General features: G+C 41.9%; 1 protein-coding gene across 4 annotated transcripts in view; it reads left to right on the plus strand.

Moving 5' to 3' along the window:
* Positions 1-26,617, plus strand: part of LSM11 (LSM11, U7 small nuclear RNA associated) — a 770,662-nt gene that overhangs the window by 670,344 nt on the left and 73,701 nt on the right. The gene's annotated exons all lie outside the window — the stretch shown is intronic.

Genomic DNA, 26,617 nt, shown 5'->3' on the forward strand with positions numbered 1-26,617 from the left:
AATGGGTGGTTGATAATGTCTACCTTAGGAGGCTTAATGAATGAAATCTACTTGAGACAGCATGTGGTCAGATGTGTGAACTTCAGAGCCACACAGTTCTAGATTCAAACCCTCTGCCACTTAACTGTCTATGTGATAAGGGGAAAGACAGGTGCCCTTTCTGAACTAAAGGAACAGTGAAGCCCATTTTATGGAGCTGTGGTGAGGGTTACATGAGGTTTATGGACAGTTCCTGACAGTCAACACTCAAGAGATGGTAAGAATCTTATTATTATCAGACTTTTTCAGATCACACAGAGAGCTACCACCTCCACAGCCACACCTCCTGAGAATGACTTTTTTATTTTAATTATGCTAAAATACATATTACATAAAATTTGTCATCTTAGCCATTGGTATTAAGTACATTCATGTCGCTGTGCAATCAGCACTACCATACATCTCCAGAGCTCTTTTCATCCTGCAAAACTGAAACTCTGTATCTGTTAGACAATAACTCATTTCCCCTTCTGCCCCCAGCCCCTGGCAACCATCATTCTACTTTGTGTCTCTATGAATTTGACTCCTCTCAACACCTCAGATAAGTGGGACCATGCAGTATTTGTCTTTTTGTGACTGGCTGATTTCACTTAGCATAATGTCCTCAGGGTTTATCCACGTGGTAGCATGTGTCAGAATTTCCTTTCTTTTTAAGGCTGAATAATAGTCCATTGTCTATTGATCCCACATTTTCTTTATCCATTCATCAATGAACACTTAGGTTGCTTCCACATTTTAACTGTTGTGAATAATGCTGCCGTGAACATGGATATACAGGTATCTCTTTGAGACTCTGTTTTGAGTTATTTTGGATATAGACCCAGAAGTGGAATTGCTGGATCACATGGTAATTCTATTTTTTTAACCTGTTGAGGAACCGCCGTCCCGTTTTCCACAGCAGCTGCGTGCGCCATTTGACGTGCTCACCAACAGAGCACAAGGGTTCTAGTTTGTCCCCATTCTCACCTGCCCTTGTTACTTTCTGTGGGCTTGATGGTAGCCTTCTTAATGGGTGAAGCGTTATCTCCTCGTGGCTTTCATTTGCATTCCCCGAATGATTATTAACGTTAGAGCATATTTTCCTGTGCTTATCGGCACGGGAAATATTTGTATGTTTTCTTTGGAGAAATATCTATTCAGGTTCTCTGACAACTTTTTAATAAGGTTGTTTTTGTTGTTCAGTCATAGAGAAAAACATTTCATAAAACTTCCTGAGATTCAGTGTATAGAGAAACTTTTATTTTCTTTTTTCCTTAAAAAAAAGGAAACATTCTTAAAGGACCTATAAGGTTATTTTTGCCGTAGGCTGTCATAAGATCTCCCTTTCCCTAGAAGTAAATAGAGACCTTGGGTAAAATGCAGAGGAAGGTCCTCTGCCTCGTTGGGCCTCCCCACCCGCGGCCCCTGAGCCTGTGGGGAGTTGGGGGAGCAGAAGCACAGCTCCCTCCCGGGCCCTGACACTTTCAGGTGTCCATTATGAATGGTCACCATGGGGGTTGCTAGTCCTGCCTGGCAGCTGGACTGTCCCTGAGGCTAGCTAACCCAACTGTCTCTGGATAACTTCAAGGGAAGAGCATGCCCTTCAATTAACTGGACCCCTCCTCATCCACCCCCTAAGCTGAAACACTGACTCCCTCACTGCACCTTGTCACCTGGGAGCGAGCATCGTCTCTGAGAGCCCTCAGATAGCTCCTAAGTGAAGAATGAGCTGGCTCAGTACATGTGACAGTAAAATCCTGCTGTGTTTTACCAGCTCAACTCCGCGGTGAGAGGCCAGGAGAAGCAGCAGGTGGATTTTGCGAGAACCCAGAGGCTTCCATTCCTTACATTCTCTTGCTGCTGAACTAGTGCCCCCAAACCCCAAGGCCTACCTGGCACCATCTCCTGCCTCCATCCTTGGGGAAAGGCTGGATCCTCCCCTCTTTGCCTTTACCAGGTGGGTCACTTTGAGTCCCTTGCCTTAAGCTTCTTTTATTTAACGCCACTTAATTCTATTTTACCCACAGCCTTCTACCCTCAATTTAATATGCATTTACTCAACCACAGAGCTGGATGAACTTGCCATGAAACAGAAAGGGAAGTTCAAAATGTGAAGGGATATAGTGTACAAAGACCAAAGGATATAAGTTCTTTGGAGCCGAGGACCATCAAATGTCTGGCAGGAACCTGTGAAAGTAACATTCCTGTGGTTATTCCTCCTAATGCACAGTGAGCTGAGAATATTTCAAGCATTTTATTTTCATGTCTGCTCCAATCACTGAAAACAATTTAAAGAAGCAAAATATCAGGGCCAAAATTTTTCAAAGAGATTTTTTTTCCCCCACCTCTAGCTTGAAAGCAAATTGTAACTTTCTGAGGAAGCAAACAAAAAGGGCTTTTATGCATATCTGATTAGCTCATTTCCTTTGATTTTGGCAAGTGATGTCATTTGGGCCCAGCTGTTGGTACACTGCAAATGATTTCCCTTCCTTGTGTTTCAGCAAGCCACTTCTGCCCCTAATGGAATTACTTTGACTGGAACCCGGCATTTTTCATGGTTCACCTCTCCTATCAGCTGATACCCAGGACCCCTCTGGAAAGAATGAGGAAAGCCCGCAAAGGCATTTAAATGCTTGGAGAACAGTCATTTCATGTAGACTCTTACCAAGCAATTGTTTTCTTTTTTTTTTAATTGAAGTACAGTCAGTTACAATGTGTCAATTTCTGGTGTACAGCACAGTGTCTCAGTCATGCACGTACGTACATTCGTTTTCATATTCTTTTTCATGAAAGGTTATTACAGGATATTGAATATAATTCTCTGTGCTATACAGAAGAAATTTGGTGGGTTTTTTAAATCTATTTTTATATAGAGTGGCTAACATTTGCAAATCTCAAACTCCCAGATTTATCCCTTCCCACCCCTTTTCCCCCAGGAACTGTAAGGTTGTTTACTATGTCAAGCAATTGTCTTTTTGCAGTCTGTTTGCTTCCAGTGTCTTAACTTCTTCTCAGTTCATCCTATGAAGTAGTAGTGAGAGTCTCAAGTCATTGAGAGGCTCCAAATTAAAAGGTCCTGGGTCCTCAGAGGCAGACTTGGCCCCCTTTCTGCCTTGAGTGCTCACAGCAGATCTGACAGGTTAACTCAACAGGGAAGGCAGTGGGGCCTTGGAAAGACCTCAGCCACGCACTAGAGCACAGACTTTCAAGTTCTGCTGACCCCAGTCCAGATCCCAGGGCCGCACCTTGTTTGCTGAGTATTGGAGCCCCTGTAAGCCTCAGTTTCTTACAGATGAAAAATAAATAAAAACCAGCTACTAAAAGTAAGCACGAATAGGGGAGGAGGCTGTGGGTTTCTGGGGTCAGGGGGTAAATGGGAAATCTCTGTTCTTTCCATTCAGTTTCTCTGTGAACCTTAAACTGCTCCAAAAAGTACAGTTCATTTCAAAAAGGATGTAAGTAACAGAGGGTTGCGGAGGCCTGCAGAGGACTTAGAACCCTATGGGACACGGTAGCCATCGTCTGCTGCTCCTCCACTGGGTCAGGGATTTTTCAGCTGAGCCACTCTTGACCTTTTGGGCTATTTCATCCTTTGTTGTGGGGTGGGGGTGTCCTGTGAGTTGTAGGATGTTTAGCAGCAGCCCAGCATCCCCGCCCCCTGCCCCCGGATGCCAGTAGCACCTCCCCAGCACACACACATCCAGTTGTGACAAACAAACATCTCCAGACATTGCCAAATGCCTCTTGAGGGGCAAAATTGCCCCGATTGAAAAGCACTCTGCTAGGTTAAAGGAAAAACAATAATCAGTGTGTTCAATGGCTCCACTGCACGGTCAAGATGAAAACTCTCACCTGTCTCCACAGTGCACAGACTCATTTGCTTACACTGATCTCCCAAGCACGTCTGATTCACCACACCCCTCCCCCTGATCCCCTGCTGCACATCTGGGATGCACTATAGTTCCCTCCCTGCCTCTCTCCTCCGGTCTGGACCCTTCCTAGCCTCAGCCCCCACCTCCTTCCATAATAAATTACCCCGAATCCTTTAAGCCTCTGAGTCATCTTCTTTTCCCACCTTCTTAGTCTGTCATTCAGTATAGCACCTAATTCTGTCCCAGCTCTGCAATGAAGGTCTTAAGATAAGGGGTTTTAGAGCAGGGAGGGAAAGCGCCAATCATGTAACCCAGTGGCTTCCTGGAGCAGATGAGGAAATTAGGGCTCAGAGAGGTTAAAGACTCAGCTAAGGTCACAGTGCTGGTTGGTGGCAGTGCTGGGCTTGTAGCCTCTGCCCAGCACCGTTACCCCGGAGTGCATCATCCTAGGAGCTGGTCCCTGTGCCCAGCCGTGCCTTCATTCACAAATAGCAGCTCCATGTTGAGACTGGTTGGCAGGTGCGGGCTCCTCACCTGTTCGGAGATGTTCAAAGCTTCTGGTTCCCCCATGGATGCTTAGTGGTAAAGACTTTTCTTCCTTGTCCCCCCTGCTTACACGAACCCTGTTTAAACTCAAAGTCAGAGAAATGGTATAAGCAGAAGTTCTCCAATTTGAGCCTGCATCACTGTCCCCCGGGAGGCTTTTAGAAATGCAGATTGCTGGGTCCCAGCCCTGGAGTTTCTGGGGTGGTCCTGGGACTTCGCATCCCCAGGTGATCTGGTGCTGCCAGTCCAGGGCCCCCACTTAGAGAGCCTGATGGAGAGCAGTGAAGAACCTGCACTTTAGGACTGGGTAACCCACAGACAAGTGACTCCGTCTCTCTGTGCCTCATTTTCTCATTTGTAAAATCAAGATGATAATCATTGGAAGTGCTCGTAAAAATGAACTGTGATTTTTATTACTAAACATAGTACTCTTAATTTCTGACATTTTCCGGCTCTCAGCATATGACCTGCCCAGAGGAGTAAAAAGAGGCCAGTTTCCTTGGATTTGTCTAAGCTGATGGCTTACGAGGAACTCACAGGGCAGCTGAGATCAGGGAATGTGTCAAATTTGGTATGGAACTCTGAGGAAATCACTTGATTTCTCAGCCATTTCTTTAAAATAAGCAAAATGGTCCTTCTCTGCTTCCTCCCAGCCCGGAGCACCTGTTGGACAGGTCAGAGGAGACTGAGTTCTTTAAAAAGCATTACTTGATAATTCTTTATTCTTGACTCAGAGCCTCTTTCGGGGATCATCCTTTGCTTCTTTCAAAACCCTGCGTGCTTTCCTTCCTGTAGGCACTTTGCTCCTCGTTCTAGCCCACACCGTAGCTCCCTTTTCTGACTTGTCTCTAGTACCTAATTGCTACTAAGCTATAAGCTGCTTACTTTGATACTTACCTGCCTAATGAGTGCTGGCTCCATATCTCTTCCCTCCAATTAGAATAAACATTCTTCAAGGCAATGGAACTGTGATTTCTTTCCATTTCTTTTGAATTCTCCCTGAGTGCCTGGCGTCATTCTATAAACGGTCAGTAGACAAATGTTGGTTGAATGCATGTTATATAGTTTGCATAGAATTAATATCAAAGTTTTAACCAGGACATGGGGACATACTTTCCTGTATCTTTTTATGTAAAATGTGGTTCTCCTTTTTCCTCTTTTTAAAATTTTAATTTATTTATTTATGTTTTTTCCCTTCCAGTGTTTTGGAATTATAATCGGCACCCACGCTCTATAAGTTTAAGTCATGCAGCATAACGAGTTGACATACATACAAATTGATGAGTACTACAGGATGAGTACTACAATAAGTTTAGTTAATATCCATCACCTCATATAGTTACCTTTTTTTTCTTATAACCAGAACTTTTAGGATTTACTCCCTTAACAACTTTTCAGTGTACCATACAGCAGTGTTAACCACAGCCATCATGTTGTATGTTACGTCCCCAGTACTCATTTATCTTACAACTGGAGATTTGTGCTTTTTAGCCACCTTCCTCCGATTCCTTCATCGAAAGTCTTTTCATTTCTTTTTTTTTTTTTTATCGAGTTATAGTCAGTTTACAATGTTGTGTCAATTTCCAGTGTAGAGCACAACACTTCTATTCTTTGTTATATTGGCCTGTTCCCGTTCATGATCTGATTTTTCTTGTGTGCTTTGTCTTTATGCTTCAATTTGTTTTGTTTTTGTTGTGTGCTTGTATTCGCTGAAACCTCATCAGCAGGACAGTGGGAATTCTTTGTAAAATGTAGTTCTTGTCATCTTCCATGGTGTTTTGTTTTGTGTACGAGGGATTGGTCACTGACAAACTCCTGACCACTTGAGTTGACTGCCTGCAGAAGGCCAACTTCCTGGATGAATCCACATGCAACATATTTATCTGGTATTATATTAACAAAATTTCGTGGTGGTGGATCACAATCTTAGGAAACTGAAACATGTCTGGGCTCTCAATCATGATTATCACTTTTGTAACTGAAATTATAAAAGCATTATGCTGAGTGAGTTACCCAGCTGTCCCGATTTAAATGGACAAACATTAAACTCTTAAAATAATAAAACCCTAGAGTAATGGGAAGTGGAGTGGAAAGGAGTTGAGAAATGAGACGAGGGCTTCCAGTCCTAGGATGCTCATTTTTGTCCCACTTAAGTGTAGCCATAAAATAAGTAATAGGCTGGTTGGAGTACATGTGGTTCAACTTACATTTCCTCTGCCTTCCCAAATGTGCTTTATTTTAATAGACTAGTGATTCTCCAAAGATAGGTTCCCCTGGGGAGAAGTCAGGGAGAGAGCCGTGACCACAGGGGTCCGCGGAGTATCCACCAAGTCTAAAATCTTCCCATATTCTGGGTGGAATTCCTTGCTGTATATTTTTTAGCTAGTGTATGTCGCTTCAGGAACACTATTCCACCTCTTTTAAGTCCCACTCACTTGTTATTGCCACGTCTTCAAAGAGGACTTGGCATGTCAACCCCATTCCACTTCCAGTCATGAAGAATGACTCTGCTCAGCAAGAGCAGAGTGGCCTTTTAAGGAGGCAGTTGGATAGAGGACTTGTAAGAGGAGGCTTGATTCTCCTGCGATGCCCTTCACTTTGGACCAGCAGATCTCAAACATGACTCATGGCACGTTTGCATGTGGCGCCACAAGTCATGTGTTGCTAAGCAAAATGTATAGCCCTGGTAGGTGATTTTATCTTTGTAAGTTCACCTGGACTTTCTGTCCTCTTGGGGGACAGAAATCACTCTCATGTATATTTTAATGTGCTTTCTAAGGTGGGGTTCAACTGTTGTGCCTACATATATGCCTGTGAAACTGAAAGTCGATTGTCCAACGTTAAAAGTGATTTTAAAAGACTGAGAAGTATCATGTTAGACGTTTGGATTCCGTCTCTGTAGCCCCAGTGAGTACAGTGTAACAAACAAGCCCTAGGTCTGGGGAATCCCACCTCTGCCATCTACCAGCTACGTGGACTCAGACAAAGCTGTTTAACTTTGAGGAAATCTTAGATTTCTCATGTGAAAGTTAGAAAACTAAGATCTAGCTCAGAGAGTTGTTGTGAAGATTAAATGGGATAAACTTTGTGCCTGTATATAGTAAACCATCAAGTGTCGACTTGTGTCGATATTATTATGCTTATTAATCCATACCAGGTGCATAGCAGCGGGCTTAGCACATAGTGCATGCCTAGCCATTTTTAGCTGCTGTTGCTTTTACTATTAATTTTCCAAAAAAAAAAAAGTTAAATAGACCATAATTCTGATAGTCTCAGACTTTATATTGGCAGTTTTATTTCCCATCTTCTCTTTGGGTGACACCTAAAAGGTGAGGTCAGCACTAGAAGTGTTCCTCCTTTAGTGGATCAAGAAACTTTTCTTTTAAACTTCCTTTATTCTTTCTGCGCTTTTCACCCAGGACTTCTCCTTTATCTAGAGATGATGCGTCTTGTAGATAAAACACTGTGCTTTTCTGATGGACATCCATTTCAAACTTCACGGTCATCAAATTATTGCTGGAATTTGTTTTTTTGTTGCATCCTCAAGTCAGTGCAATGTATTTACTTGAAACTAAGTATATCTGCTTTGCCCCCTTTTTATTCAATTATCCAGAGCCCAACTACTGTACTAATGCTGAATGTTCTGAAAAACCATAAGAGCTAAAATATATTGAGTGTTCTCTTTATGCCAAGCATGAGAGTACGTGTTCACCATGTGTGAGCTATTTTAACTGTGGAGAGAAGCACATGCATTTGGTATTTACTGCTAACCCATCCCACACATGAGAAAACTGAGGTGGAAGAATGAATTAAATGTATTGTCCTGAGCAAGTGGAAAAGCTGGATCTCAAACCTGTACTTGTTGGATTCCAGAAGCTGTGAACTTAAATGTTGCAGGTCCAATCTTTAAAATTTTATCAGGAATAGATGTGTACTCTGTGGTTCAACTGGCCTTCCCAGGACTGAGTTTTACTCTTCTAGACTATAAGTTCCTTGGAGGCAGACACCATGTCTCATTCATCTTTCTGTCTTCTTCGCCACTTTTGGTGTGCCTAATACATTGATGAACTATGAAAAAAAAAAAAAAGCTCATGAGATACTTGCTGAGTGTTTTTGCAGCACCCATCATTGTTGGTTGTATGATATCATTATTGCAAATGAATTTTAAAAACAATTTACTCCTCTTCTTTTGAGGGATGCAAATAGAGACCATGAAAATAGTTCTCAAGTTCCTAGATCATAGAACATTTTCTGGACGCAAATCCTTCAAATGGAGAAATGGAAAATTCAGAGTTGTCTTTCTTCTTGATGCTTTCAACTTCATTTCTAAGGTAGCGGTTGGTTAACTCTCAAATCATACCATGTGTCCAGTGTCCAGTAATGGGCAGTCTCTGATTTAATTGTGGGTCCAGATGTTACTTTCAGGAGTAATTTGTCTGTGATTTGAGGAGGGGACATCCCACACATATCAATTGGGAAGGAGAAAATTATAGTGATGTGTAGAAAGCAGTCACTGCCGGGAGAAAAGGGTGTCTTTTCTGAACTCTCTCTCTACCGGGGAGGCAGGATGTCTTACGGGATTTAAAAAAAAAAAATTGCGTAGTGTTTGCACACTTCCCTGTCCAAACATTTGTGTCAGCCAGATCCCCATCTCTCAACACATCAGGAAAGAACCAATATGAGCCCGTCAAGAAGGAAGTGGCTGTGTTCTGTCCTAAGTAGAGGAACCTTGAGGCTAAGTCCTCTCGAATTTTGCCCAAGCAAAGCTAAAAATGTCAAGTTGTTTGAATTGCAGACACTTGATCCTAGTTTTTGTCCTTTTATTCATGATGATGATGATAATGTTACTATATCCATATTTTTTGTTGCAGCTGGCATAACTCAAATTGCTCTAAGCGGTAAAATGAACAAGAAGCTTTCAGTAAAGTTGAAGTCACAAATAGAGCAGGACAGATACAACTTCACCTGTTGCTTGTTCTGTGGCCCACAGGATGTCACCAGGACCCCGTTTCTCTCCATTTCCCAGTGACCTGTCCCGCAGTGCTGGCTCTCTTGTCAGGTTCCGCATCCTCACAGAATGGCTGCAGCAGTCCGAGATCCTACTTTTGTTCTCATTCACTTCCTAGAAGGAAGAACTGATGATCCCTTTCCAGGACTCCTAAGCAGTGTCTCACTGCTGTGATGGGGTCGTTGGCCCATCTCCAAACCAGTCGCTATGGTCAGGGGTGGGGGCGTGACCAAGTGATGACCTGTTCCTGGCATATGTGCTTCTCCCCAGAAGCCCATGGGTTCGGAGTTACCAAACAGATATCCATGGTCAGTACTTAACACATACTACTATCGCCATGTATGAAGAACTCTGTACCAGGCACTACCTAATACCCGCCACAGCCTCTTAGTCATTTATTCATTCACTTACTGTGGCCCTTCCATGATGAGCAAAAACACATGTGGTCTCTGTACACAGCTGAGAAAGGGAATGTATGATAGGATACTTACTACATCTACATTTTACAGACGGGACAGTTGAGGCTTCCTATGGTTATTTCAGTTCCCTACTAGTTGAAAAACAGAACTCCAAACCCGAGCTTCTGTTTCCAGAGCCCATGTCCTTAACTATATGCTGGTCTGAAACGCCCTGCTTCGGGGAATAATCTGCCCCAGGCTAATATGTTTATCTGTGACCATGGCCCCTGTCATGAGGATCATCTGATGATAAAGAATGGGGAACAGAACGTAAAAGGTCTAAGGAGTATGTCTCCTCCCACTCCACCCAATAGCAATGAGCCAATATTAAATGCCTCTGGCTTCTTAGCAAAGTGACCACAGACTGAGCAGCTGACGTTTGTGAAGGTGCTGTCACTTACACCTATGTCTCCTCAGTGCTTTGTAAGTAACAGCCAATCTGGTCCCAGATATTTGGTCCCATGGGAGCATCTTTGCAGCTCCTTTGGTAAGATCAGCATTTGTAATCCTCTGTGGCTTCCAAGAGTTCAGCAGACCACCTTACACTACATATGAAGAAACTGAAGCTCAGAGAGGTTACATGACTCGTCCAGAGTCACTCAGCTACTGAGGGGTGGAGCAGGAACTTAAATTAGCTCCCCTGTTCTTTTAGCTCCTGTGCTGGTGTGGCCCAAACTGCTCTCATCCTTCCAGGTTTTGTGGTGACATACTTATCAGCTTTATCTAAATATCTACTCTGGTCTTATTCTAAGTGACAGTATTTGTCAGTGTTACTGAGTGTGTATTTTTCTAAAGCACATTTCTTTCTTTTTTTTTTTTTTTTAACTTTTTTTATTGAAGTATAGTCCATTACAGTGTGTCAATTTCTGGTGTTCAGCACAATGTCCCAGTCATGTATATATATATGCATATGTTTGTTTTCATATTCTTTTTCATTAAAGGTTATTACAATATATTGAATATAGTTCCCTGTACTATATAGAAGAAATCTAGTTTTTTAATCTATTTTTATATATAGTGGCTAACATATGCAAACCTCAAAATCCCAAATTTATCCCTTTGCACCCCCTTTCCCTCAGTAGCCATGAGATTGTTTACTATGTCTGCGAGTCCGTTTCTCTTTTGTAGATGAGTTCATTAGTGTCCTCTTTTTTTCTTTTTCAGATTCCACATATGAGTGATACCATATGGTATTTCTCTTTCTCTTTCTGGCTTACTTCACTTAAAATGATGATTTCTAGGTCCATCCATGTTGCTGCAAATGGCATTATTCTTTTTTATGGCTGAGTAGTATTCCATTGTATAAATATACCCCAACTTCTTTATCCAGCCATCTGTCAATGGACATTTAGGTTTAAAGCACATTTCAGTAAACATCAAAATTTTACAATCCATCCGTGAAGCCCCTAAACACTTTTCATGTATCATCTGCAATAGTGTCTGACACATTGAAAAACCTGTTTTGTGCTATGTAACTGCCTCGCCAATTTGTTTCAGAACCAAGGCCTAGGCTTACAGGCAGGCAGTAGGCAATTTCCATGGAAAGTTTTTTTTTTCTTTCCAGGAAGAGGCATATATATATATATATATATATATAAAAATATATAAAATATATTTCTGTCAGCTGGACGGGGACGTGGTCATTTTCAGTTACTTCCCATCCGGTGCTGGCCTTCCCAGTCACAGTCATATCTCACACTCTGCTCACTTCCTGTCTTTGGCTGTGAGTGACACACACCTGCTACTTAAAGGCTAACCCAGCTTTTCAAGCCCCACTCTTTAATGCCTCTTAATGTTGTGCAACTTGTGTGAGTTTTTGTGGCATGCTTCTTTAGTGGCTGTCAAACTGCATTATTGTTCAAATTGAGAAGTAGATCTTTTGGAGAGTGACTTCAACAAAGCTATCGCCGCCTTTACTTTACTTTGTTATAGTTATGTTGGGCTCTCCATAAATTTTCCGACCGATTTCCGAAGATCTGCTACGCTCCTAAGCCACTTAAAGATGAAATTCAAATCCTGAAGTGCATTTTTATCCCTAGTTACTTAGAAGAAAGGATTAGGAAAACGACCTAATATCTCCCTGTTTAAACACAGAGATTAGGAGAAAGAGAAAAGACCCGTTGCCTGAGCACATTTCTTCACCAAAATTCGAGCACTTGGAGGCGGCTCATTTGTTTTACCATTTAACGATGAAATTAAGGAAGTCTTTGTTTGGCTTCATAGCTGTTCTCAGCTGCCATGATGCTCAGGGAGATTGAAGATATTGAATGCAAGTAAGCCTTCTTGAGGGAGAAGAGTTGCACATTTATGTTGTGTTTTATTCTTTCTCATGGGAGAAGCTAGCAAACTGCAAAACAGCAGTTTGATTTTTTTCCCCAGCTACACATTAGGGTGTTAACCAGGTTACTAATGGCCATTGTTAACTCCAGACAAGAGTTTAGATCCTTTCTCCTACTGTACTAGACCACAAATCTGTTGCACGTTAGAATCACCAGAGATGTGTTTAGCAGATGCGTAGGCCCCAGGCCAACCAATCAAATCAGGATTCCTCAGGATAGAACCTGGGTATCCTTTTATCCATTTGAAAGTTCACTAGGTGACCGAATGTGCACAAAGGTGAAGAACCTCTCTTCTCTGGGCCTCTGGCTTTAATGGCTAGACTTTCATGGCTAGACACAGCCAGGCAGGGCTGGGGTTGAATCCCTGCGCCATTTACTAGCCATGACATAGGCCTGTTCATTTAGGATCTCTCGCTTTCATTCACGTGCTCTTTTTTGTTTGTTTTAGGTCATACACTTTTTCCCCTGACTCTTTTCTCTCTACCTGTCCATCCTGAAATAACATTAATTGAGCACTTACTTATGTCAGATGAAATTAGCTGTTCCCAAAGATGTCCGTAAATTGATTCCTTAAGTCTGGACAACAACCTTTGAAGTAGGCGCTCTTAGATCTGTTTTACAGATGAGGAAACAAGGGCACAGGAAAAATAATACACTCACATTCACAGTTAGTCAGTGGTAGAATAAGGATTGAGAAATACACAGATTTATCTTCCTAATAAGCCTGTTGTAAGGACTAATGAGTTAATGAAGGAAAAGAGTTTAACATCCTGGGTTTCCCAGATGAGTTCCCAGTGCTGAAGCTGGTTTTTGAGTCCCTGTTTTGCTGCTAAAAACTTCTCTTTAGTTGTCTCCTTACAGCTCAAGTCCTAAGCAAATACTGTTGTGTATATGCAGGTGTATATTGCCTTAATGCATTCATTCTTAGAATTTTGCTTGCACCCAAATTCAAGAAGCCATTGGAGCTTATTTGAGTCATCTTTGTCTTCCTATTAAGAAAAATTACAATAGTTATCTGCTTCTTGATCAAAAATGATCAGAGAAGTTGCTTCAACCCAGCATGCTTTAATTAAAGACTTGCAGGTCCAAATGCTGATATTCAACTCTCTACAACTGAATTAAAGACACCTCACACAGAGAGAGTATTCAGGAGGCCCAAGACTTTATAAAACACTGCAAACACCCATTTCAAGTAGCCCTCTGAATTTTTGGGTGGCAACCTCTTGCCAGATTAATTGATCACCTAGTTAAAGTTAAATGATTCACAGATCCCACTGATGGGCTCAGAATTTGTGTAAGACAGTGGGTGGATTACCTTCTTTTCTCTTTATTGCAGCAAACAAAATTTAAATACTTCTGCGTATCATACCTGCTGGAGATTCACTTGGTTTTCTTTTGATACATGTTCTGGGGGATCTTGTTAATATTTGTCCAGGAGGCACATGACTCTACCGTTAAGAGCTTCCATTAGCGATGAGCCATGTATCCCAAAGGAAAAGAGTTTTCAAATGTGGTTGAAAAGAAACCATCTCAGATGGGAAGGACACAATCTTAATGAGAGTCAGGAATCTGGAAAGAGAAAAATCCTTAGACCACCTTTGGAATCACAGGACATTGGGTTCAGCCTGAACACTTCGGGGAGCCTGGGACATGGGAGATTCTGTGGGGATAAAGATGTCCGGTATATTTGAACTTACATCAGGCTGCTTCCCACTTCCATGTGACAGAAGCACATTATATTTGTTCTGAGCCCTTCTTCTTTTTTTTTTTTTTTTTTTTTCCTTCTTTCCTCTTGTTAAGGAGCATCCTGTTTTTGTATCCTATGGGTCTCTGTCACTGTGCTTCCTAAAGGCTCCAAGATTTTAGTTGTGGCTATTGTGATGATTTAAACAGTGCAGAGGAGAGGGGTAAAGTGGGATAACTAGGAATGGAAATCTGGTTTGGAAAGGGATTCAATTCAATCAAGGGAGAACAGAGAAAAGGGAAAGGAAGGAGGGTGGGCAAGGGATGAAGCCCCACCCAACTCCCACACCCACAGCTGGGTATAAAAAAAGAACTTGATTGGGAATTGAGAGTGGGAGAGAGTTTCGGGGTGAATAGAGGTCATCTTTGTGCAGTACATAGGGTGACACAGGTGAGGAGAGATCATTTTCAGTGTATTTGGAAGACAAATGTACTTCTCTTCCTGTCCTTTCAGAATCATTAAAGATTTAAGTGTTTTTATTGAATTTTTCTGCTGGCCTGCATTGCTGGCGTGTGCTGCTGTGCAAGGACTTGACCAGTTACATGCCCCTTATTTGTGGGTCACATATGTTAGATTTCACTCAGGCTGTAGGTGAGCCTGTCATACTCAGAATGTCATGATTAACATTCATGGCACTGTTTCAAAAGACCTATATTGGCGTTTAGTTTAACTTGAACGCAACCAGGGAGATGAACTCAAAACCACTTCATTTTAGTATTATTCAAAAGAATCAGGGACATTTGAACGTTTAGCTTAGAGAAAAGAAGCCTTGGGATCATCCTGAGAGCTCTTAATACACTACTTAGGTTAACGGTCTCAGGGACAGATGAACTTCAGGTTCCCCTCTTCCTTTGAGATGCTCTGATTTCTCAGGCTTCTGATTCTATCTGTGTTGGCGAGCATGAGCTCTGGATCGGATACCTGCATTAGGATTTAGCTCTGCGTGTCATAAGCTGTGTGATATTGAGTAAGCTCTTTAACCTCTCTGAGCCTTGATTTCCTCATCTGTACAGTGGAAGTAATGCTAACACCTACCTCTTGGAGCTTTTGTGAGGATTAAATGATGTTTGTAAATAATTTGGTCTAGTGTCTGGCATAGAGTAAGGACTCAGTGTTAAATACGATGATGATGGCGATTCTCTTGCAAGGGGAAGAAATATAAATTTGGACGTTGGATAGCTGGATATTTATTAAGATGAAATATGGCCAAAACACATATCAAGTGCGTATGTAGTGGTTTTTACGGATGAAGATTGTGGGGTGAGAGAGTCACTGGCATGGAGAAATATTCTTGTTTGAATACTATAGGATTAAAAAAATAAAGAGCTGAAGTTACTCATTTTTAATGACTCTTTTAAGAGATGACGTTTAGATAGGGCTGCGCTTCACCCCTGCAGTTTTTCGCACTGGCTGTGTTAACCAAGAGGCAGCTTCTGCCCTGATGTCTAGGGAAGATAGAGGATGTGTCTGAGAAAGTTCTTTAGGGGCAGGTGTATGTTTAGACTGGCAATGTTTTTTTAAAATATATATATATATTTTTTATACATAGTCAATTATATATATAGTCAATAAAAGGACATGGAAAGCCACCAAGCGTGGGGAAATAAGACCATAATTTGAGACTTCTGGGAGATCCAACCTCTATCAAATACCTGCATGTGGAGAAAAATAACATGGCACAAAGTTTCTAAGATTTTATTTTCTAGCTTCAGAAAATAAGAAAGATTGATGATCCTTAATCTGCCAGAGGATCAGTTCCCTGCTGCTGCCTTTTTTTCCCCCCCTCCTCCAACCCCTTCCCCCCAAACCCCCTTAAAAACAAAATCAGAGCCCAGTATCTGATTAGCACACTTCTGGCAGACCTTGGCTTTGGCATTGCTTTTCTGACCAGTTTACTGATTAGTGTTTACTGCTAATCATCTGTGGTTAGAAACATGACCCAGAGAAGAGAAGGAGCAGGGTGACAGCATGCGGTGACATTGTTAGAATTATTCCCAGTGTTTTCAGCAGGAATCACTCAGCTCAAATCCACAACCACAACAGATGCCTTCGCACGCCAAATCCCAGGCATTGGCAGCCAGGCAAAGCAGGCTTCCCTTAGCACTTGGCAAGAGTCCCCTTCCCTTTGCCTGGTATCTGGAGCCCAGTGCTTGGCCGGGAGTGAAGGTGAGACAGGCTGAGGGAATAAGAGTTTGCTGCATCTGACGGCAATGCTCTGATGGCACATATCTCCCCCAACACACCAGAGAAAATCAAGACTTGCAGTGCAGTGCGTAAGGTCGTGGGCACACTGGGCCACAAAGGCAAGATGGCCAGGAGAATACCCAACACTGTACTTTGGGTTTCAGTGCCTCTTTGAGTAGTTCAACCTCTCAGAACTCAGATTTTCTGTTGAGGAAATTGATTCACTGGTGTAGGATGTCAGCAAACGTTCATTGAGTTCCTGCTATGTGCCAGGTCTGCAGGGTTGGGAGGCAGTAGATAAACAGGAACATTGAAATTCACTATTCAAACAAATGATAGAAGCGTATCTGCATCTAAATCCGTGACTTTGTAACTGCCACTGTTGCTGTAAGCACTTAGAAGAAACTCATAGACTGAGGTTTACCTTACTGGATACATACAATTATATTACCTGTTACCAGGTCCAGTGCATACAAATTGTTCACTTTGCGGATACAGTAGTTCCTTTGTCTTGGAAATGTGTCTTTTAGTAGTTAATTTTTCCTTCTACTTCCCAAAGTAAGAATTCCTGTTCTTAAATTCATTTGGAAAATGTGGGAAACACTTTTTTTTAAATCATCCATCACCTTGGCACCCTCTCCCCCCAAAAGCCACTCTTAACATTTTGGGCATAGAATGGGGAATTGTAGACCATGAAAACATGTGTTTAGTTTTTATATTAAGCTAATAGATCTTACTATTATATTGCAAATTCAGCTTCCTGAAACAAAGACAGGAGCAGAGTATTCCAATGGAAGGATTCTTTAGGAAATGATGGTTTCTCTCCTGGGTGAAGTCTTTCAAGTTAATGTAGTATTTTTGCCAAACCAGGAGGGTATGAGAGGTTTAGAAAACAGAAGAGAATGAGATGATGGCGCTTTGATGTTTCACAAGTGTGTTTGTATGATTTTCATCTTTGGAGAGAATTCTGGTGTCCAAGAGAGCAGTATAGCTGTAGCCTTGCTATAGTTCTGAATGGTGAAAATGTCTTTTTCTTACTTAGTCAATATTTTTATCAAGTGTCTTTCATACGCCAGTAATTAGGAGAAGAGACAAGAAAGCAGATGTTTGGAGGTATGTAGTCTGGGGGACTAATGACCTCAAGCTGGTAGTCATACTCAGTTAAGTATCACGGGTGCATGCCATACGGGGAAACGCAGACGCTATGAGCTCACATGGCAAGGTCCGTTACTCACCCTAGGTAGTGAGAGACACCTTCTGTAGTAAAGTACCCTTTAGGCTCACACGGTGTGAAGGCAAGGGGTTTAGTCTGGTCCACGGTGGAGGCCATTCCAGCAACCATGGCAGGTTAGGACTTGGATTCCAGCTGTTCAAAATAACCATCCAACATTGGGGGCATTTTGTGCCTTCCTGAGATTTTGGTACTTTGAATATGATTGCATAGTGAATCTAGAAAATTACATACTTGTGTGGTCAACCTGCTAAGTGACCTTCCTCGGAAGAGAATGCCACTTCCTGGAGACCATTTGCTGGAGCCCCAAGCCTTCAGCATTTGATGTATGGTATCACTTTGGACCTAGTTAAAGGGATACCAGGAATTCCAGGCTCTGTGCATAAATGGATACAAAAAGCATCAGATAGGTTCTTTGAGTGGTTGTGGCAAAAAGATTCATCATGATTTATGCCCTGTACATTGGGAGATGTCTGATGTGAAGTCAACAACCGAAATCGAATGAATAATTCAGTGTGCGGATCAATCGCGTCATCTCCCTGGCCATGTTATTGCTATTTTTACGTAATTGCAAAGTGAAAAATAAATTGATGTCATAAATAAACAACTGTCATTTGATATGTATGAAACAGACCCTCGCATCTTAGGGATATTCTACTTTCAGGTACTACTCTGAAGCTTTTTATACAATTAAAAATGTAACCTCATTAAAATATAGGGAGAAATATCTCTACCTGTTATTTCAGTACCAATGTTGAAAGAAAACTAATGCAGAAGGATGAAGCATCAGATCTCTTCAAAGGCCAGTCCTTTGCTGGTCTTGTTCTGGAAGGCATTTGCTCAAGAGAAAGCTCTTAATGCCCGTTACATGGTGTGATAGTGCAGTTGTCTATGCAGCCAAACCAAAATACTGTTTAATTCCTTTCATAGTAGTTTTTAAAGTAGGTGGATATGAATGGATGCAGTCTAAAAGCCTCTTTTTCTTCTCCACAAATCTTTCCTTGATTCGGTAAATAGTAATTGTCATATTCATTTTATGCCTCTTTATAAAGAAAAACACTAAACACAGCCAAGGTAATCTCAGATCTTAGGCAGCAACTGTCACATCATTGTCATAATTCATGTTACAATGAGCACTTGTTCAGAAAAAGAATAATCAATTTAGTTAATTGTGCAGTTATTGGCTTTTCTATTTTTTAAGGATTTTTTTTAACCAAAGGTTTGCCTCCCTTTGATCAGAAATATTGCTTCTTGAAAGTGTTAAGAGAATTTGTTTTCTGGGTGGGAAATAAAAAATCTCTGAAATTTAAGCTTACTATAAAAATTGGAAACACCTCTTTATTTATTAGCCTTTGATCAAAAACGATCTCTAGCCTTACTTTGGATTTGAAAATATGTGTGATCAATAAAATTAGTGAACCTTTTAGCATGTTACCAACTGTATCTGCCCTTAACAGGATAGTTTTATTATCTTTAAATATCTTATCTCTGAAAGGCTGAACTTCATTTGAACATCAATTAAATCCACATCAATATTTGTTGTTTTAGACTAGAAATTCCCTCTGGGTCAGGTAAGGTACCTAGATAATGTATCTTGTCTAACAGTACACTAGGTAGAGTTAGTAGTAATAATAACAAAACAGTCGCATGATTTAGAGAGCACAGCCTTTTCTCCGTCCTTTCCGATAACTGCAATTTTCTTTTATTCACTCTCAGAATTGAAAACACAGCGAGTTTTTAAAGCCAAATATAATTTAAAATAAACTCTTGCCTTCTCCTTTCCCAGCTCAGATCTGGGAATGGACAAGACCTAAATGGGAAAGAATTAGACCTTTTGAACTCTTCGGGGCGGGGGCAGGGGGTGGGGGTGGAAAGCACAGGGAGCTTGGAGGCTTCTGATGTTTCTCATCCAGGCTGGGTTTGTATCCCTGAGATGCTGGTGTTCTTGACTGTGCTTTTCAGTATGGTCGAGCATGTTTGTGCAGCCAAATGTTATTTCATAGGAGAAATCAAACTTGATTTGGTAAGATTTCTGGAGAAGAATGAATCCAGTCTGGGGTGGGACTGACAAAACATACCGATGAAAATAAATGCTATGCGGTGCCCTGCACATGCCATTGCAATGTCTAAAGATGATTGCTTTTGGAGAAATTCAATGGTTTTAGCTCAGAGGTGACAAAACACATTCTCTTGGCCTTTTCTCTTGGTAGGGCTTCCTTTCAGAAGGGAAATGAATCTCTGTTATGTCCCAGTGATCAGGGAGGGAAAGAGTACCTTCTGCCGGAGCTGAACGTCAGAGGCTGTTAGTAATACTGACTGAGCAAATTGGATTCGTGGAACTGAGACCCACGCTGCACATCCAAAGGAGTACCAGGACTTTGTCAAGTGCATGCTTATATCTGATTCTATATTGTAGAAGCTTGGTAACAGTTTTTTCAGGACCAACCTGGAATGATTTCTGTAGCCTAGAATTAGATGTCGGATAGTTGGACCCACGTGCCAGAGAGTCCAGTAGTGCAGGTTGGGCACTGCACCTTCAGGCTGTCACTGACTTAGGCCACAGCATGGACGTTGCCCCCTAGAGTAAAGGTGCGAGGCCTTTACAAGAAAGGGGGCTGTCCTCTAAGTCCTCCTTGTCCAGATCTGCTCCATTTAGTTACTTAGCCTTTTCACTCAGCCTCCTTCAGTACAAGAATCCAAAAAGAGAAAGTTGTTTACAGTGATGGTTTTTTAAAACAACAACAGAATGATAGATACATCCACTGCAGTCCGGTGCCTCACCCTTTCTAGATGCTCAGTACACATTCGTTGGGTGTAAGACTTCCTGTTGTATGTGTCGGTGAACTTCTTTCTCTACTGTTGAGCTGTAACTCTGAGGCAACGGGGACCATAACTGTCCCGTTCACCTCTGTAACCGAGGTGCAGGCCCCAGGCAGTGGCAACATTAAGTAGGCATCCAATTAATATTTGCTAGATGGATTCAAAAATGATAAACCATTGCCTGACAAAGTACGTGCTATTAATAGTCCCATTTTACGTATGTGGAAACTGAGTTCTAAAAATAAAGTGAGGATCCCGAAAGGACTGATGCAGGGTGCTGCAGCCCACCTAGCCTTCTGTTCCGGGTGCCTAATCTCAGTCCGACCATGAGAGGTTTGCACCTTTCAACCCTTTTGACCCACGTGGAATCTGTCACTTTTAACAAATTCTTTTGGACTCTTGCCATCAGGGATGCTGAGAGAAATGGCCAAGCAAAACTTACTATTTTATTTATTGTCAAGATATTCTTAAATACAAGTAATGGCCTGTTTAAGAAGACTGAGAGATTTTTTTCAGTCCTCTGAGCTGGGAAACTTTTGACTCCTCCCGAGTAACTAGTGGGATTTTTGTTTTGGTTTTTGTGTATTTTGTGGGGGGAGGGGGGTGGTATTTCGTTTTTATTTTTAAATAGACTTTATTTTTCAGGGAAGTTTTAGGTTCACAGCAAAATTGAGAGGAAGGCACAGAGGGTTCCCATGTAGCTTCTGCCCCCGGTACATGCATTGCTTCCCCCGTTACCAGCATCCCCCACCGGACTGGTGCCTTTGTTACAACCGATGAGCCTACACTGACATATCATGACCCTCCAGAGTCCAGAGTTTACGTTAGGGTTCACTTTTGGTGTTGGACAGTCTATGACTTTGGGGGAAAGGTACAATGCATACATCCATATTATAATAATCACCCGGAATAGTTTCGCCGCCCTAAAAACCCTCTGGGCTCCACACTCATCCCTCTGCCCCGCCCCACCCCCAGCCCCTGGGAACCACCGATCTTTTTACTGTCTCCTTAGATTTGCCTTTTCCAGAATGTCATATAGTTGGAATGACACAGTGTGTAGCCTCTTCAGACTGGCTTATTTCACTCAGTAATACGCATTTAAATCTCCTCCCTGTCTTGATGATTCCTTCCTTTTTAGTGCAGGATTTACCACAGTCTGTTTATCCATTCACCCACGGAGGGACGTCTTGGTTACCTCTAAGTGTTGACAGTCGCGGATACAGCTGCTGTAATATCTGTGTGCAGGTGTTTGTGTGAACATGAGTTTTCGGCTTTGGGGCTACATTCCAAGGAGTAGGAATGCTGGATCCTCTGGGAAGAGTACATTTAGTTTTGTAGGACAGTGGGCTTTTCATCTTGTGAACAATGTACATTGTGTAACTGATCACAGTTCCCTTGTTGCTCTGTCCACTTGGAAAGTCAAAGCCAACTTTGAAGGCCACCTTTAGTCATTGTGTACCAAAGTGTGTTTTTCCCTTCTGGCATTTTTATAACTCTGTCTTTCTTTGCTTATCATGATGCTTTTTAAGTTAGCTTTACTCTTACTTCGTTTTGCTATGCTATTATATGTTGCTTGCTGTCTTTAAATTTATCATTTGGAAATAAGAATTTAATAAATAACTCCAGGAGAGGCAAAGTTTGTGGGGGAAGTTAAGAGCTTAAGAGATCCTGGGTTGAAATGGCAGCTCTACTGTTCACTAGTTCTGTGACCTTGAGTAAACTACTTAACCAGTTTCTTCATCCATAAAGTATGGCGATAGTAACTTCTACCTCCAGGAATTGTTGCCAGTATGAAAGGAGGTAATCTATGCATGTTATTTTTGTGTTTCAGTCCCAGCCCTACCTCTTCCACCTAAATCCACTTACTTAATGCCCTACAGAAGGTTCTCTCAGCCTCCCCACTGTTGGCATTTGGGGTCAGATAATTCTGACCTATGGGGGTGGTTCCGTGCTTTGTGGGATGTGTTGCAGCATTCATGGATGCTACCCACTAGACGCCACTAGCACCCCTTCCGCTGTGACAGCCATAAAATGTCTCCAGACATTGCCAAAGGATCCGTGGGGAGCAAAATCATCCCCGGTTGAGAACCACAGTGTTAGAAGTCTCCAGGGGTCATCGGATGATGGGGACCACCCTCTCTCCAGTAGTGCTCTAGTCAGGTCCCGTCTACCCAGGCCAGTGCACACGGTGTTAGGTTCATTTATTTCTTAAATCTAAATTTATTAGAATCTTGCTCTCCACTAATCCTGGAGAAACATTCATTGGGCACCAGCAGTAGACTTCATCTTTGAGGAGACATCATCTGGGGAGGAACTTGGGCCATGTATGCAAACCACTGTGACACATCCCAGTGATGCTGAAAACTGGTGACATGCAAACTCCCCAGGCCTGCACTGTACTTTCAGAATGAAAATGGAAGACACATGCTTTGACACAAGGTTTTTTTTTTTTTGGTTGACATTTCAATTTATGTAAACTTTTATGAGTGTATATGAATCAAATGATAAGTAGGTAAAAGTTTAGTGAGTCATCCTTTTGAAAGGAGTAATTACATGAAATTAGAAAGTGCTTGGGAAAACTGGGCTCTGTGACAACTGTTCGAGGAGGGAGTGAATAATTTTTCTAGAAATAGGCAGGCAGCCTGATTCATACTGAAGCAGTGATCATTGATAAGAGGTTAAAGTGATGTCCCTTCCTGGTGCCCAGTTACGTTTTGATGTGGGGCTGTGATGTGCTAGGTGACAGTGTGAGTAATACGGGGGTGATGGTGCTTGTAGAAATGGAACCTGAACGTTTTTTGTAAAACAAACTGAAAGCCACCGGGGAGATGGACTGGGCAGGGAATGTTCCTTTTAACAAACAAAAACGAAGCAAAACTCACCTTAACAACCAATAAACAAAACACAACAAGCCAAAACAAGAAAGATCAGGGTCCCTGATGATCTTGGGGATTTTTGCCAGGACTGGAGCAAAAGGAGCTTGGATAGAATCCACTAAGATCCCTATGACCAATGACGATGATAGGAAATGGATGAGTTAATGATGAATGAAAGAAAATCTTGGCACTATCCTTCTTAATTTTTATTAAAAAATAAATCAAGCAAACGTGACTTCAGCAAAACTTTCCTCCCTGCCTTTTTTCCTCTTTGCGTTCCTGGCTACTCACCATCGCAAAAATGAAACCACCCCTTGAGTGCACAATAATTTAGAGATTTACTGAAACATCCCGGACTGCATTGATTTTATCAAGCCTGGTGCTGCGAATCACCAACACTATTTAATGGTTAAAGTTTTCTCCTATTACTGTGCTTTATAACTGCCTCATTTCCAAATTCAAGCATCTTTGAGCACAAAGCACGCTGATGTGGATGTGACATTTCTTTGCATTTATTGCTAAGATTGTGGTGGGTTTCAGAGATGGAGGGAAAATGAGAGAGAAGACAAAGTGCTTTCTGAGGAAGGACTGCATTTATGTTTTTACATCAGGCTGTACCACAGAAGTTACGAAGGGACCCCCCCATACCTGTATACTCATCTATTTGCCTTTGAACCTAAAAGAGCCATATAATTCAGTATAGGGACTAGGGGAGAAAGCACTAATTCAAACCAGAAATTCATTCTTGATGTGTTTTCTGAAGCTCGACTTTGTGCAGTCCCATGAAAAGCATAGAGATGCTTGCCCGGTGTGTATCATGGGGTCATTTTAAGGACACATTTGTTGGACTTCAGCCTTTTGGCATCTGTTCAGGACAGCTAACAAAAGTCAGTTGTCTCCTACCTTCTGCTCGCCCCTCTCGGCAGCTCCCCCCACCCCAACTCCCCGCAACAAATCCCTAGCAAATTCTGCTTGCTGAGTGTCTCCGTATTAGCATAATGGTGTGTTTTAATTTGAAGAAGAAGCATGTGTTTCCTATAAGAAAGTTGTTTTAAGTCTTTAAATGTCTCTGTCAAACACTTTCTTTTTGTTTGGAGAAATAATTACAGATCAGTACTGTTGAAACCAAAACATCAGAGAAATTGCCTTTCCCAGTGTTTCTAATTTGGTGGACGTCTGCTAAGTGAATGACAAAAGTTTAGCTTGGCCATGCCAAGAAAAACACATCCAGTTTGACCATTGCAGTTGCTGACTGGGTTATAAGGGACAACAGTCGCTGCACTTTGGTTGTTTTCCTCTCATCCCAGTGAAAAAGCTCTCCTTCTACGGGACAGATCTGTTTCTGTGACCCCAATAGTGGCAGATACTCAGCGAAACCATGATGTCAGCCATGGTTGCCTTTGGAGACCACTTTTTCCCCCTTTTTAAGGAGGCATCTTACGTTGGCCCATTGATACTCAGAACCACCACTTTGGTATCTTAGCTGTTGCCTCCCCTCTGTAAGCATTTCACCCTAGACTTCTTCTGATCCCAGACCTGAATGTGTTTTTGTCATAACTGTCGTGGATCTACTGTCTGAAGTAAGAAGTAGATAATTTTGAGAGACTTGTATATAGTAGCATTTAAATGGACAGTAAATTCATGGCAGAGAGGCGACATAGATATATGTCTGTACATAAAACTGTCTTTAGGAAATAGAGAAAATTACAGAGTGGAAATAAAAATCAGTCATAGTCATAGCACCGAGGGTGTATCGCAGACAGTAGCGAGTGGGTCAGAGGGAGGGGACGATGGTGATCTGCACCTTCCACCCCTGCTTCTACCAACAGAATTTCTCTCCTCTTTGGTGTTTCACGTGATGGGATCCCACATGCAGTTTCATGTCAAAGAAAGTTTCTCCTGCTAAAAAAGATAAAAGTGGAAAAATCACTCTCAAGTCACATATAGAACAGTCTTCTGACCATAGGAACGAACAGCCCACAGCTACACACAACAACCTGGGTGGGTCTCACAAGCATCATATTGAGCAAGAAGTCAGGCAAAACAGAGTATGATGTGTACAATTCCACTTTTATAAAAAGGACAAAATCAGGCAGACTAGTCTATGGTGTTAGACGCGGGGATAGTGGTTACTTACTCTCGGGGGTAGTGATTAGACGGGAGTGTAAGTGGGGGTGCTTCTGGGCTTCTGGGAATGCTCTGTTTCTTGATCTGAGTGCTGGTTACATGGGCGTGTTCAGTTTATAAAAGTTCACTGAACTGCACTTACATGTGCATTTTTCCTGTGTATGTTCTACTTCAATAAAAAGATACACACACACACACACACACACAGAGCCAAAGTTTGGCTACTAAGGTACAATAGTCATGTGTCATGTATTTTGGAAGTCTACTGAGACGAGGAAGGCTTCAAGAAGATCTCCTGGGGAGGGGCAGGTAGGAAGAGAAATGCAGAGTTTGCTAGTCTTCAAAACAAGTCTGTGGCTCTCGGATAGATGTGGGTGGGGCCACCATGTCTGCCCTCCACGGTGAGCCTCTGGTACAAGCCAGTCTCTGAGGTCCAGTCTCATCCATACATCTGAATCCCAAACACACCCGCCTTTAAGATCCACAGGTGGTTGCTGTGTTGATCCATGGCTCTATGCTAGACAAACAGAGCATTCAAATCACAAAAATGTATATCCTCCTCTGAAAAGTCTTGCATTAAAAATTTGGTTTATTAGAGCAACAATTTGGAAATAGCCTAAATGGCCAATAATAGGTGATTGTTTAAGTCATCTTAGACCCAAACATCACAAGGCTTCATAAGAATATTTTAATAACATATAAAATGTTCTCATATGTATAGGGAGAAAATAGGTGAAAAAACATACTTTATAGTATGATAGCCAGATATGTATACATAGCAAAGAAACACACACAACCCAGAAGGATATGTTCAATATGTTGTCATCTAAGTATGAGACGACGGTGATTTTTATTTACTTTTCTTACCTGAATTTGCTAAGTTTGTCATCTGGAGTATGTATTGTTTTTGTACTCCAGAAAAAAATACATTTTGTTTCTTTTTAAAAATAAGGGCCATTCTGTTTAAGAAAGGAAAACAAAAAAATATATAAATATAAAAATACAAATTCCAGGGAATACATAAGTGCCAAGTGTAAGTATTGACCTTAAAGCTTGTGAGCTCAAAGAGGGAGCAGATAGAGGGGAAGGGACAGCTCAGTGGTAGAGTGTGTGCTTAGCACGCGCGAGGTCCTGGGTTCAATCCCCAGTGCCTCCATTTAAATAAATAAATAAATAATTTAAAACCCTACTTACTTTCCCCTCCGCCAAAAAATAAAATAAAACAAAACGAAGCAACAAAGAGGGAGCAAATACTAGGAAGTCATCAGAGGTGGTGGGACTTGAGCTGAGCTTGAATTCTGATGCCAACAGTGCCGGGTGCGGCTCGCCCGCTGCCGAGAGCTGCCTCGTTAGAATTGCCCATACGTTACCTCACAGCAACTCCATGATGTAAG

Source organism: Camelus bactrianus, chromosome 3 (genome assembly GCF_048773025.1).
Source record: "Camelus bactrianus isolate YW-2024 breed Bactrian camel chromosome 3, ASM4877302v1, whole genome shotgun sequence".
NCBI classification, from domain to species: domain Eukaryota; kingdom Metazoa; phylum Chordata; class Mammalia; order Artiodactyla; family Camelidae; genus Camelus; species Camelus bactrianus.